The sequence below is a fragment of the Enhydra lutris genome, unplaced genomic scaffold, assembly GCF_002288905.1.
Source record: "Enhydra lutris kenyoni isolate GAN:26980312 unplaced genomic scaffold, ASM228890v2 scaffoldscaffold9, whole genome shotgun sequence".
Classification (NCBI taxonomy): domain Eukaryota; kingdom Metazoa; phylum Chordata; class Mammalia; order Carnivora; family Mustelidae; genus Enhydra; species Enhydra lutris.
In genome coordinates, this window is record NW_019154093.1 from 50,261,400 (window position 1) to 50,277,475 (window position 16,076).

The following is a 16,076-nucleotide window of genomic DNA, read 5'->3' on the forward strand; positions in this document are numbered from 1 at the left end:
GGAAAAGACAAAGAATGGATTCTTCCCTCGGGCTCCCAGGGGGACCCAATTCTGGGACATCTTGATTTCAGCCCAGAACTAATTTCAGACTTCTGGCCTGAAGAAGCGTGACAGAATACATTTCTGTTGTTTTAAGCCACTTTGTGGTAATCCGTCAAAGCGACCATAGAAAACTAATAGACTACCATACACTTAGTTGATTGAATTATTGGCCCAACTTTTCACCTCTCCCTGTATCCGTGATCTCCACCATGTAACTTTGCAACTTTTCCCTCTAGAGACAGAATGTACTTCCCCACCCCACTGGTGTGACTTTTTTTTTCAATAAAATGTCAGTAGAGGTGACAGTCTGAGGCATCCCATGTTTCTACTTTCCTGCATTGCTCTTCTGCTCTGACTGTGATATGGACAGTCAGACAGACCGTGAGATGTCTCAGATGGCCCGGTAGCCACAGAGCAGATGTGAAGTGAACCCAGGTCCTACAGCCAAACTCAGGCAAGTTCAGACACACACCAGCAAAAATCAATGATTTTGCAATTGTTGGATATGCTGCAACAAGTGACAGCTGCAACTATTATTGTGATATTGTTGTGATATATTAAAGGCACACCATTAATGGGTTTTTGCTAATATCTGCTATTTCCCCAGCTTGGTGAGTTATAGTGGATTACATCATTCACTCAGAAGTTTTATGCATAATCTAAGCCATCCACCACACCAAGACAAAATGAAATGAATAAGAGCAAAACTACTGCTACCACTTGCAAAGAAGAGCAAATGGCTCAGCGACTGCTAGCCGGCCCTAGACCCAACTGTGCAGGAGGCTCTGTGTGTGTTCTTGGTATTCCATTCACCTCATCCCACTTCCGTTAAAAAGTGATTTTCCTGTGTTCCTTTCTAAGATAAAAGCACGATAAAATTTCATGAGAAAAAATGATCACTTTCAGTTTGTTGGCCTGGAAGATATTAGCGTAACGGTGGTGATGGCTAACTTCATGTGTCAACTTAGCTTGGCCACAGCACCCATGTATTTAATCAAACACTCATCTCAGTGTTGCTGTGACAGTATTTTGTAAATGTCTTTAACATCTACAATCAGTTGACTTTAAGGAGATTAGCCTCAATAAAACGTGTGGGCCTCATTCGGTCAGTTGAAGATCAGAAAAAAAACTGAGGTTTTCCCAGAGGAGAAGAAATTCTGCCTTAAGCTTGTAATATCAACTCCTTCTAGCTGTCCAGCATGCCAGCTTGATGTACATATTTTGTATTTGCCGGTCCCTGAAATCACATGCGCCAATTCCGTAAAATAATACTCATGTTTTAAGAGATTTATTAATTTAAGTACACACACATGCTTATGTGTGTGTGTGTGTGTGTGTGTGTATGCATATATATATATATATATATATATATATATATATATATAAAAACATAAGTATACATATTTTTTTTATTCTGTTTCTTTGGAGAACCCTCACATGACAGTGGTACAATTTGCGAAAATGGAAAGGGAGCTGCCCTGAGGAAGAAAAAGATTTTAGTTTGAGCCAATGCAAAAAAGAGTCATACCCCCTTCACCACTCTACTCCAACCCCTGGCAGTCCTATTCTCCCTAGGTCCCTTCTCTTCTTCTTTCCTACCATCAGTGTTTAACTCTTCTGGCTTTGTCTCTTGGATCTTGTTTTCTGTCAGACAACCGCTATCTCACCACTGAATTCTCACTCATTGAAACATAGTGAGAGATGGGCGAAAATGTTTTTAACCAGGGTGTTCTCTTGCTGTGGTCAGGATGTGTTTGGGGGATGGTAGAAACTTTGAGAATCTGATGAAGCCAGGGGATGATATCCCAGAAGAATGCATACACTGACAAGTTCACAGCCTGTTACTTCTGGAGAAGAAATGCTTCACTCAAGTCTACTAAAACAATGTTTGTTCTGCATTATCTGTATAATATACTATCTAATTGCTAGAAAGTTCCATCATCTCCATTTTGTAAGCAGTGCATTGACTCTTAGAATTACAATGGATCTGGGGGGATCCCCTGTCCATCTTCCTATCTCCCTCTTGGACTCCTTCCATAACAGTATCAATCAGTGTTTCTCCAGCATCTGCTTGATGACTTCAGTAATAGGAAGTTCATTCTCTCTCAACACAGACCGTTCTGCTCTCAGGTCAATTCTGACTTAAATTTCCAAGATGATTTGCTCCAACTCCCACTTCTTCTTTTTTTTTTTTTTTAAAGGTTTTATTTATTTATTTGACAGAGATCACAAGTAGGCAGAGAGGCAGGCAGAGAGAGAGGGAGAGGGAAGCAGGCTCCCTGCTGAGCTGAGAGCCCGAAGTGGGACTCAATCCCAGGACCCTGAGGTCATGACCTGAGCCGAAGGCTTAACCCACTGAGCCACCCAGGCGCCCCCCAACTCCCACTTCTTTTCCAGTCCCACCCTCTGGTATTGAGCAGAACATCCTGAATCACTCATTTCACACGACTACTGCTGCTGTATTTATGCCGCCAAGCCCTCCTACCCACTCCACTTAAGTCTTTCTTTCTTCACACTTAAGTCCATCAACGTGCTTAAGTTATATTCCACTTATTTCAAACACATAGTTCCTCTTCTCAATGACATTATGTTCTTCTTAAAGAATGGTCCATATTTTGTACTTTTGTGTACTTCATAACAAGTGGCTAGCCTGGGTAACAATAAACTTTTATGATTTACATGCTACTTGATTAAGCTACTATAACAAGCCAGAAAAGGTTTGCTGAGAGCAGATATGCTCATTAAGGAGAGGTAGCGGAGGCAAGCAACAGGTTAATGTCACTTTAAATCTCACACATGTATGTTGGTGTTTCCTCAGTCTACACAAAGTCAAGCCATGGGACAGATGTACAGCTATCTGAGCATACTAAAAGTCACCCTAAAACTTCACTTACTATTCAAATGAATCAAATGGAAATCATATTCCTCTGGAAAGCAAGCGGCCATCTTCCTTCTCTCTTCAAGCTTGCAGAGCTTTATTTGTATTTGAACTGATTTATGAAAGATCAATAAGGCAAAAATATCTTGAAAACTATCCTTCTGTAATCTTCAACCAAGGCAGAGTCAAACACTCCCATAATTATGTAAAATATGAGGCCATTCTTGTATAGAGCACACAATAATCCTCCAATCTCTTAAAGATGGTTTTCTGTTTTATTTCTAACAGATTATTTCAGAATATGGAAGAAGATCTCTTTTAAAGAAACACAGAAATACTGGTGAATATACTCCTGCTAGGAATTCCTCTAAATTTCCACCAAAATATTTCTGAACTCATTGTTTATTAGAATGTTGCAATAGGAGAATGGCTAAATAAATTCTGATACGTGGAATTATGCAGCCATTAAAATTGATACTTCTGGGTTCTGGTTTGAAATGGTACCATGCTCTTTTAGTCTTATCTAAAATACCCTAAAAGATTCAGAAAAAGAGGGAGTCTAAAACCCAAAACACTTTCGATCAGGACTTGACAGTGCTGTATTGCCAAAATCTGGAATGAATTTCCTAACTGAGCAGTAAATATAACTAAATTGGAAAGAATAATCATGGACTACTTACGGCCTGCTGCTGGTCCGCTTGCCTACCTGGAAGTAAGTAAAAAGATTCTTCATCTCCATTTCTATAACATACGCACAGACACACACACACACTCACATTTTAGCTGAATAAGTAATTGAATGAAGCACATTTGCTGGAAATGATGACATATTCAGTTTTAAATAAGTTGAGCTTAACACGCTGAATTGAGATATCCAGTAGCCAAATGCATGTATTGAAATCCTTTCAGTCTAGAGATCGACTTGAGATTTTTTCCACATATGAAAGGTAATTGAAATAATAGGAAAGAATGAATTTGCCCAGAGAGAGCAGAAAGGGACGAGAACCCAGAGCAAAACCACAAAGCAGATGAAGAAAGGCTCACAAAAGAGATTGAGAAAAGGGTGGCCAGAGAGGCAGAAGAATAGTCAAGTTGCTAGAAGCCAGAGGGAGAAGATGTTTAAAAGGGAGAAAACTATCCATAGGACTGCTCTGAGAAGTCAAGGAAGATGTGAACTACAAATATCCATTGGGTTTATTGATGAGAAAGGGGTGCTCACTAGCATCAGGCAGACTTTTTCAGTGGGTTTATGGGCACTAAAGCCCATATACCAATAGTGGTTAGGAAGTGAGTGGGAGGTGTGGAAGTATAAACACAGAGTAAGGACAACTCTTTCCAGAAGCTGCAATGAATAATGCAATGAATAATCTTTATACATCAATCTCTTTCACAGCTTAAAATGTCATTAGAATACATTCTTAGAATTTCTAGGTCAAAGGATACACCTATTCTAAAAACTTTTGATAGAGAATGCCCAATTGTCCTCCCTGCTATTAACCTTTAAAACAGTTTCCAAGTTTATCCTCAATCATTGATTTAAGTCAATCCCTTCCAACTTGTTTCACCTATATCAAAACCTCACCCCTGTACAATATCCAGAAAGGATGACTTTCAGGCACTCCCAGAGTATAAATCATTGAAAAAAAATTGAGGCACTTCATTTGGTCCTTCAGTAAATGTTTACTGAGAGCCTAATAGGTTGCAAACAGTGAGAGGGTATTTAGGTAAACCCAAAGAACTAGTGCTTCTAGAGGATGAGAAAAATACTTCATCCATAATCATATGTATAACCGTAACATTAGAATTGTACTAAGTGTTACTAAGAAAAATACTATGACCAAGGAGCACTGTCTTGTCTAGGGGTCAGGAGAGAGTCTGGGAAAATGAAGGATGTGTAGAAGTTGGCCAGGGTGCTGGAGTATCTGTAGTAAACTCAACCTAACCACCCACTCTTCTGATGCAATCTCACTGCATAGCAGAAGAATGGGGAAATACATTTCCCAGAATCCTCCTCTTTTGGTGGTCCCAGATTAGAGTTAGACAATGAGTGGGAGGCAGAGAAGAAGAGAAGGTGGTATTCTCCAGTGGCAGTTGCAAAGATTCCTAGCCAGACAGCAGAGCGGCGGTTTGCAGTGGTTTGGGGGTGAGTTCCTGAAAATCATTTGCTTCAGTGCTATATAGGCAGCTGTAAGGATTAGTGGCAACTTCCTAGAGGAAAGGGAAACAGGCCAAACTCAGTGAGACTGAGCCCCAGCCTCCCCCGGGGACCCGTAAACCCCTCATACCTTATAGGGGAAGAAATGTGTTTCAGGAAAAAGAGTAACGAACTTATCAGTAGGTCCTGAGGTGGAAAGACACTTGGCAGCTTTCAGAAGAGCCACTGTGGCTGGAGCCAATGAGTGAGGTTGACCAGTTGGGAGAGGAAACAGAGCCATGGAGTCGGATGATTCAGGAAACGATGGAAAGAATGCTTAGCACCCTATCTAGTAGGTGTGGTAGTAACTTGAACAAATACAACTTTAAAAGATTTAAGATAGCTATTCTTTAACCAGAAAATCCCAACAAGCAGAAAATCCCATTACCCACACATTGAATTCGTAGTGGATACTATCCTCTTGAGTTTCCATAGTTGTCTTTTCATCATTTAATAATTTTAATATTTTTAGTCACATTAAAGGATCCTAAAGACACTTAATAACTCCTTAAAGATATTTTGCTTCCCTCCTTCAGTTCACGCTGAGCCTTCCTCTCCCTGATCAATCCATTAACAAATATTTATTGAGCAGCTTCTTTGCACACAGCGTAAGTTAGACACCGTGGGATTACAGCTCATAGAAGATGAGAGGAAAAATCATTAAACAGTCGAAAACCAACGTAACAGAGTGTTCAGTTCATGGCTCTAGTCTAAAGTATGCCTCTTTCAATAATTCATATGCCTGTTTAATCTGTATGAATAAAAGTGAGCAAGTGTAAGGTGATTGTCACATGCTAAGTCCTCAAACTGGAGTGTTCTGCTCCCCCTTTGTGCGTGGAACTCCTAAACATTCTTCAAGATGCAGCTCAACTGTTACTCCCGGGACCTTTCCTGACTTGCCTGGACTACTGCACACATCTTCTTCCCCTGTAGTCACAAAGCCATTTGTACTTACCCTTCCTACAGTGCTCAGCACACGTTCTTGCAACTTCCTGTTTACCCTATACATTTCTATCCAATAGCAGGAGAATAATATTCCTCATTGTGACAATCCATGCCTATAATGTTGCTCAACCGACATTTAGTAAGTGTTTGCATTAATGAATTAATTGGGTGAACAAATTCCAGATTCATTGGCAAAAACATATTCCCCTTCGAAGATAATGTGTCTTTGGGGGCCCTGTGGACTTTCCTTTCCAGAAAGGCTCGTCTGATTTCTTTTCTCCTGAGGATTTTGGCATTTTCTGCTTCCATCAGATCTTTTTGAATTATTTTGTTGTCTTCGTGGGAGCTCAGTCCTTTTGCTTATTGACTGCCATCTTGTATTTCTGGCCCATGATTGACAGAGCAACTGGAATCTACGAGCAGAAAATCAATAATGCAAGGCCTTCAGACAGTCCACTGATGCTCTTGAAGAAACTGGTTTCCTGGTCTCAGTGGCAGTCACTGATCAGAAAATGTAAAACTAGCGAGCCATGAATAGAAACAATGTAAAGTCAGCCACACTGTTTCTTTGCATGAGAGGGTTTTTATATTGGTTTCCTGTGTTTAAATCCTGTGATGTTTCTCAGACCCTGGAGGGGGATGGAAAACGGGTGGCTGGAAGAGAAGGGGAGAGGGAAGGGGACACTGAGTGAAAATTGTGAAGTGTGCAGATTTGTATTCATTTGTTTTCTCATTGCCACACTAATCTTCACCAGTCCTTAAGCTTTAGGGATCCTAAATGTAAATTTCTTCTTTAACACAACATTTTCCTTGTTCAAGTATAAGTGACACTCGAGTAGACATGAAAGATTCGAGACTTATTACTTGCAAGTTAGCATTTTACTGCTAATGTAGTCTGCCACCCTTTACCTCCTAGTTTTATGGTTGTCTAATTATAGCCTGCAGGCCTGTGGTGGTCCCTTGCTACTTCAACTGGAATGTAACTTCCAGTGAATTCTCTCCATTAGGACCTCCCACTGAGTTATTGATTATTAAGGTAATGCACTTTTAGTGTCCTATCTTTAACATGGAAATGTAAAAATGAATGGCTTGCAATTGAAGGATTAAAAAATGAAGGAGAAGAAAGCAACTTCCCTATGGAGAGTCCTGTGTGCTCTTTAGGTTACTGTTAATTTAAAACACTGTCAGACAAAGCACAGTTTACCTGTCTATAAATGGTATTTTATTATTATATATTTGAATCTCTGAAGAAAGACAACTTGACATAGAACAGTCTGGCTATTTATGTGTACGACGAAAGAAGGAAGAAGAGAGGAAAGGAGGGATGGAGGGAAAGAGGAAGGAAAGACCGGGAGGAAGAGAGGTAGGACCGGAGGAGAGAGGGAAGGAAGGGTGCTTGTCAAATTCAACAGACTTTGTTTTTAAGGAGAGAAAGTACAAAGAGGGCCCCTTTCTAGGCAAAACAAAACCAAAACCAAAAAACAACGTAACCCAGATGGCATCCTTCACATTAAGCATCCTGATTATGGACATCTTATCTAAGCAGTAGGGATCCAAAGAGAAAGGGAGCTGAAGCCTCTTCATTATTTAGATGGAAAAATAGGACTCTGGATTGTAACAGAACAATCCTTCATGACAATCCTCCATGGGAGCCCACACACGAGATAAATACTGGCAAATGGCATGCAGGAAATGGAATTTGTTAGATAAATTGTCTGTAGGTGAGGCTTTGGTGAGAGAGGTTCCTCTCTCCCGGGCACGGGGAAGATACACACATTTGTAGAGCTGCTCTTCGGGGCTGATGCCCTCCATTGAAGCTACCGGAGCAGCAATGGCAGTGAGAGAGAACTGGCAGGTAAGTAATAAGGAGAAGAGGATGAATTGGGTGGGCGTCCCCCGAATCTGAGCTCGAGCGCCCAGACCGGCACCTTACTTTAGGTGAAATCAGGACTCAGAAGCTGATAAATTCACTTGACTCTTGGAGGAGAAATGGAATCATCGATCACTTTTTTAACTGCAAAATCTATTGAAAATAGACCCCACAGTTGGTCTCCGAGGTGCTCATGATGAGTTTCTGAGAATTCAGGAATCCTGCTGTCTTCGCATACCTGAACAAGATAAAATGCTGTTTGCTTGTGAGTTACATAATGTATTACCTGAAAGCATGCTGAAAATAGAAAACGCTATCCAAATGTTAGGTAGGATCATTTCGTTGCTAGATATTCTTTCTTGATGAAACCAGTGCCAATTTGCAAATTTAAGTGAAAAAGCTAAATCTAACCCTCAGAGGCCAGCTGCTGTTCAGGAAATGATTTGGGTGGAGGCATTTGAATCCTAAATGGTCCAAAGAGGGCCAATTATCATTCAATGAGTATCATAAGCATTAGTATTATTCACCAGACAGGTTAATCTGTAGATCTTAAAAAACTTTGCCGAATAAGTACCACTAACATGGCCTCTCTGGATGGGATCTCAGGAGATCTCAAGATATAAAGAGTTTAAGAGACTCAGCTTCGGATGTAAAATAAGTTGGGGGTCAGGCGTATGCCTCAAACTAATCCACTGACCTACCCACTAGACTCTGCTTTGCCTCAGAAGCCCGGTCCCGAGAGACCCTTGAACGCAAATAAGGTGCTAACAGCCATTAATTAACTTAAGGGTGGGTCCTAGTTTAATGGGAAGGCGCTGACTTTTTTATTAGCAGAAGGAATGTTTTTAATTGGATTTGATAATAACACCCTCTGAGCCATATAAACACCGGAACAGTTCTTAGACTATAAATCTAAAATGCCAGACTTGAGTTGCCAAGGAGAAAGGACAATAATACTACTCTCTTCCCTAAAGGGAAGGCCTGGGCTAAAATAAAAGGGAATCCTGGAGAGGCTAGCATCAGAGGAGGAATTGGGTAGGGACCTGGAGGTAGCGGGTAATTTGCTTAGAGGCCAAGCGGAATCACAGCCAGCACCCTCCCCTCCCCCAACACTAAGGGCTAGACCCACACTTCCGATGAGTTGCAAATGTTTTTTATAAAGCTTTCTTCCTTTTTCTTTTAGGATAAGTTTCCTGTCTCATAAAAATAAAAAAAGTTAAAAAAAATCCCCACAAACTTTTAGCTCTCTTTTAAGCAAACTGCTGTCTGTATGCTGTAATTAAGTTTCATTTTTTCGCATTGACTCCACCGGATGGAGGGTGCCATAAATCATATGAACAAATGTTCAGCTAAAATCCTCTCTGTGAGCACCATAATTTAAGTGAATTCATTCTCAGTTCATCTCTTGGAGACATGATCTCATAGCATCTGTTCTGGACAAAGATAGCCATCTTTATTACCTGGGAAAACAGCAGTGAGTTTATCCCAGATTACTTTGGAAAGGCCCTTTCCTCCTTCCTTCCTTCATTCTTTCATTCAGAGTGTGTGTGTGTGTGTGTGTGTATGTGTGTGTGTGTGATAAGAGAATTAAAAACAACAATAAGGTGGGTCAGTTATGATTTTCCTGAGAAATCACCCTTCTGTTCATGTGTCTGGACATTCACCTAATCAGTGACACACAAGCAAATTGCTCTGCCCCTTCTCTGGGCTGCATTTACCACTAGCAATGTCTGAAGTATTGGCTGTGGTGGGGGTGGGGAGGGGGTAGTGTCTTGCTTGTGATCTCCTTGTTGCTAGGCAGACTTTCCTGAGGGCAGGAGCGAGGTATGTGTCCTTGCATGAAAGGAGAACTGGTCCATGGTTTTGTTGCGCCCTATTTTAATTAGTTTGCATTACGAGCCATATCTTAAGATGAAACATATACTGCACATCATTGCAGCTTCAGTTGTCAAAAACAGCAAGAGCTATTTAGCCTTAGTTTAAACACCACCGGAGTGTGGCCACACAGTAACACGGTGCCTTCTACCCATCACTTGCCAAGGTCCACTCGGTATTGTTGGATGGCAAACTGTTACTGACATTCATGTTCTTCATCAATGAGAACTGAAACACCTTAATACACTCTGCATGACCACTCTGTATTACCTACCTCTTCACTCTTGTGGGTGTTGAGTTTTCAGCTCATAATCTAGCCTGATACAGGTCTCTTTTTGATTTGAGGGTAGGACTGTGACAGCAGTATTTTACCAAGTACAAAAATGGTATGTAGATCAATTTTCATCTGAGAGAACTAGTTAGGAGATCAAAATATTGAATCAGGATCATCAAAGACTTGAGAAGCTAGAATGCTGGGCTTACTAAAAAGGTGGATTTTAACAGGGCTGAACGTGAAAGTCTTCATTTATGCTCAGTAGACCAGCTGCATAAATACAGAAGGAAGGAGGGTTGGTTTCATAATAGTCATGCATGTGTTTTAAAAGATATAGGCTTTTGAGTTGACAGCAAGATCAACATGAGTTAATAGTATAGGATATGGCTGCAAAAGTCTTTTAACAGTTTGAGATGACAAGTCTAGAAGTGCGGGATCCAGATCAAGGGAATGAGGTGTCTGGGTGTCGTACTGCTGATGCTTTAAGAAAGACATTGAACAACTGGATTTCATCTGAGAAATAAGCTGAATGGAAGGGAATTTGAAACTATTTCCTGTAAGGAACAGCTGAAGAAACATGAAATGTTACCCTGATGAGGAAAACGCTTGAAGAATCTAGGATTGTTTTCTTCAAACGTTTTAAAGGCGCCCCTTTGGAAGAAGAACCACCTTGTTCTCTACTGACCAAAAAAGAGAATCAAAACTCAGTCTACCAGATCCTTGCAGATGTCCATACCCACTTTTTTATTTGTGTGTAACGTCATTATGGAAATCCATGATCATTTGTTCCATTTAAAGGTGGTCTTTTGATTGATCAATTTGAGAAATACCGTACCGACATCATCTTGCTTTCTGCTGGCCGGGAGGGCATAAAGAGTGGGCCATAAATGATCCTGAGTGCTACATTGGGTAGAGAAGTTGTAAGAGACAGTGAAAGAAGAAAGAAAGGGTCCAAAGACAGAGTGCATCGAATAAAATTCTTTCAGGGTGAATTTCATTTTGTGGGTAACGCAGACAACTGAGGAGAGAGAGGAGGCTTATCACAATAGCGTTGAAGCAGGAAGGACTTTGGGAGACCATATGGATGGAACATCAGCTTAGGACACCCAGGGACTGATGCGAAAGCCATTTCTAGGTTGTCTCAACCAAGAATTCAGTCTCGGTGTTTCTCAATCTATAGTGAATCTACTACTAGATAGACACATGGCAAGGGATTGGAAAAGCAGTCCCTAAAATGGGATAGCTAGGTCTCCACGGCCCCCAAATCTATTCAATTTAGTTAAATATCTTGGGCATGGGTTGAAATACCTGTTTTCAACTTCTTTGGGTGTCCTGTAGCCATCGAATGAGCCAATGGTGATGGAACTGATGCTATTTACAAAACTCTGGCTCCACCTTGACCTTGGGCATGTGTGTAAAACATATTTACTTAGCACACTTCCTCCCTCAGTTACTGTGAGGACATTCACATGTCTACCACTAGTTCCTCAGCACAAATATGAGACGATAGAGATAATAGGTAGGTCAAATTATGGCAGCCTTTTTGTTCTTTTATGCTTTCCAGACTTGATGAATAAGGAAGACCCTCTCATCCATCCATGTTTTTTAATAACCAGTGCTCTGTTTCTTATGCTGTGCTTCACCCTAAAGCTGCTCTGGGTGGTGGTGGTGGTGAAAATTTAAGACATTTATAACGGATACTTACACAACATAGGTTATTATGACTACAATTGCTACTATTTTTATGATTCCTGATCCTATGGTAATCCAGGGGGTAGTTAATAACTCCCTTGGTGAAAACTGTTTACCCATAAACACTTCCATGAAGGCTGAGTAGCAATTAAGATAATGGTGCTGGTGTAGGTAAAGGTAAATGACCTCGTTAAGGCCCCAGCCTAAATGGTACCCTGGTGACCTGGGAATGCTAGTAAGCAGCAGTTTACTCACGTTGAGTATTTTATTCACCATATCTCAAGCCCTCCATCATTATTGTTGTTTGCTTACCATCCTTCATTGTGTGCCACGGGAATGCTGGGTTTGGGTTGAGGTAGTGTGTGCGTGTGTATGTGCCCCGAGAATTTGAACTGCTGGCTAGAAGCCTGTACATCTTGAACTGCAAGTTCACTTACTTGGGTGACAGTCATCTCCTTCGTTCTCAGGAATCAGTGGCATTAATCTTGGCTTAACCACATCCAAATCCTGTAATCATTCATCCACTGATTCATTTCAGCCAATGTCATAAATCCATCTAAAGCCTTTACCTATGGAGAGAAAGAGCAAACCCCGAAAAGAATTATTCACTTGACTAGCCTGCTGGTGCTATCATAAAACGCCGCTTAATTATTACTAACACTACAGCATTTAATGGATCTCCATTGTGGGACTTCTAATCCTTTGCTCTCTGTGTGTGGTGGGCTCTTTGCCGAGGATGTGGCATCCTCTAAGATGCCCAAGGTTCTTATCATTCAGTGCCAACAAAGTGACCACTGCTGCACGGGACCATGCCTGTAGAGCCTTCTTTTCAGCTTGCCAACTGTTGACCAGACCCACGTCCTAGCCAGGATTTACTTACTGGAGTGCACAGACTTCTTGATCCCTTAAAGGACTGAGTGGGCCATCCCCATAATCCTACATCAGTCAAGAAGGAGGGAAAATGAGAACAATGAAGAACTACCATGATGTTCACATAGATATCCCTACAAATGTCCAAGGGGCAGATGTATTAAACAATAGAATCTTAAACAATAGGACATGGCTCAGCAGGTATTAGTAATTAAACAAACTAGAGTCTATGTGATGATACAAGCCACATAATCATGTAACTCTCTGAGTTGAAAACATGAGCACATTTTTCATGCCAGCCCCAGGATCAAGAGGATAGGTTATAGTTTTCACCACTCCACATAGGGGAGAACTTAGCCTGGCAGAGGAGGGTGGGTCGGAAGGAGCTCTGGATTCACCCTCATCTGGTCAAAGGGAGGACCGCAATTCTGTCCATAGGTTCTAGCAGATGTAACAACAATGGCATGGACCACAGCATGCTGTGCAGGCATGTATGTATGTACAGGTGCATTTCATCAGTCATCCCAGAAGAAAGTCCAGTGGGTTGTGTCTGTTGTAGGGCTAGCTGAGTATAGCCATGGCTCTTATTAAAGTCATGGTAAGGGTCTGCTTACCAAGGGTCATGGCCTGCGCATACATACGTGAGCAGCCCACCCATTCTCTATCTTTCGCTAAAACCAATGCCTCTCTTACAATTCAAACACAGCATTTGCTCTAACGTCATACTCAACACTGTGACAAATTTTCTCATCTTCCTTATGACCTAGGACTTAAAGGCTTCAGCTAATTTAGGAAACAATCTGGTGACCAAAAAGAATTTTCTCAGGAACGCCACCAGGACAACTTGGCAATGCCATAATTCTTCAAACAGCCAACCGACTTAAATGAGAAAAGCACACATCTTCCATGGAGATTCAGATTTTGTGGAATATCACTCTTTAAGCATCAAAATAGAAACAGCTAACCAAAACCATGTCAAAATCATAAGACAGAGGAGAGAAGCAGCACAGATTCCAGAAGCCCTTGTGTCTATTCCAGATGGCACACTTTGAGTCTGAAAATTCATTAACAGATCGGCAGTGTTGTTTTTTGCATTTTGTTTCATTTTTAATACCCCGCACAGGTGGCTTGATTTGTCTGTCCACAAAGGGATTACAACCACTGAGTCAGAAAAGAACTCAGCCTTCAATGCATCGCCCATGCCACCTGCCTGGCAGCCTCCAGAATGAGAGTGCAGCAGGTCAGAGGTTCAGGGAAATTTGAGATTTGCAAGGGGCCACGGCAAGAGGGAAACGGCTCCTGTACCTTCCTATGGCCCCTACGCTGCCAGCTGGCTTGGGCACTCCCAGCATGGAGGAAGCCCAACCAGTCTTTCCTATTTTCCGTGACACAGTTGTTGGCTTAATCCTCCTTTTGGAGTGCGTAATCCTCAGTTAACCACTAGTTGAGGACCTCGCTCCCACCTGGAATGGGGAGGCAACCAAAGCACACAACTTAATACAGTTCAAGGCAGCCAGGGACTGATCTAAGAAAGCTAGCTTTATAGCAGAAAAAAGTCCACGTCTACGCAAAGATGGCCAAATAAGCTAATGTTTCTATCATCTGCCTATATACTTACGTGTGTGTGGAAACCTTAGAAAGCAGGAAGCCATTTTTACTACGGGAGTCAAGAAGGAAAAAAAGCTTAGCAGAGCAGGCTGGCCAGTGTAAACTGCTCTATTGATGAAAGTGTCAGCAAGGGCCTTTCCTGAATGGCTCACTTCACCAGACCTGGGACACTCAGGTACCAGCTGATGCCCCAACATCAAACACGGGAGCCAAAACATGGCAGGAAGCAGATGGTGTCATATTTCCTGGGTCTCGCTGTCCAGTTGAGTTCAGCGCCTGCCAAGTGCAAAATGAAACGTCTCTCCTTTCACAGAGCCCCGCACACACGGCAAGCTGGGGTGGTGGCTGTGGCGGCAACAGTAAGTTCAGGGGAAAGCAGGAGCCTCGGAGGGACAGGTGCCTTCTGATCGAAGATGGGGAGGGCGTGGGGCGGAACTGGCAGCAGGAGGTCACTCTCTCTTTTCATCCGTTTATCAGACAGAGCAGAGTGGTTTGCAAGTCAGATGCTGAGAGAGCGATGGAAATTCAGTCACAGCACAAAAAGGTAAAGAGCGGGGCGAACTCTTGAGTGGCCAGATGGACAGTCAGGTCACAGGTCATCAAATCAGTCACACAGTGCCACATAAAGCAGCAGGCTGGCACTAACAGGGAAGACCCACCTGGCAGGCTGGCAGACAGGCATGCAGAACAGGCACTGCTACCTGAGATGAGGCCGGGTGTGGAGGTGGGAGAGAGGGGAAGAAAGGGGGCTCCTCTCCAAACCCTACTGGCCTCGCTGCATTAGCAGTGCCTTGCAAGAGAAAATATATAGTCCTCCTGAGTTATATCATGAATATTTACTGAGCAGCAGCTTCTATAGAAAGACAAGGCTCCATACACACACACACACACACACACACACACACACACACACACACTCAGCTTCTATTTTATATATATAATGTGTGTCTTGCTCATTAGCCCTGCTATGCACAGATAATTAGTTAGCTGTCCCCAGCCTTGAGCAAGGGTCCTATTCTGAGACCTATATGTGTTGATGGGTATAGAGAAAGAAAACTTACAGTGCTGCAGGCAGAAAAGTGGATTGGAGGTCTTAAGGGGTCATCAGGATGATAATGCGAATTCACCTCACTGAGAGGGGTGGGGTGAAGCACATGGCAGAGAGGAAAACACCTGAACTTCAGAGTCTGTGGAATCAGCTTTACAGCTTTACCAGGTTCCATAGACTTGGGTAACAGACTCCACCTTTCTGAGACTGGGTGTTCCTATTTATAACATAGGGAGGGTCTGTACCATGAGGAGTTGTGAGTATTTCCTGGACTCCTGCTGCAAACTACTCAGAGAATGACAATTCTTTCTTTCTTTTTTCCTTTCTTTTACGATTGGAGCAACATCTTTATTTTCGTTATTTTTTTAAAAATGTTTTCCATTTCTTTATATTATTATTAACATATAATGTATGATTTGTTTCAGGGGTACAGATCTGTGATTCATTAGTGTTACACAATTCACAGCACTCACCATAGCACATACCCTCCCCAATGTCCATCACCCTCCCACCCCCCACACTCCAGCAACCCTCAGTTTGTTTCCTGAGAGTAAGAGTCTCTTATGGTTTGTCTCTGTCTCTGGTTTTGTCCTGCTTCATTTTTTTCCTCTCTTCCCCCATGATCCTTTGCCTTGTTTCTCAAATTCCACATATCAGCGAGATCATATGATAATTGTCTTTCTTTGATTGACTTATTTCGTTTAGCATTAATACCCTCTAGCTCCATCCACGTCATTGCAAATGGCAATATTTCATTTTTGATGGCTGCATAATGTTCCT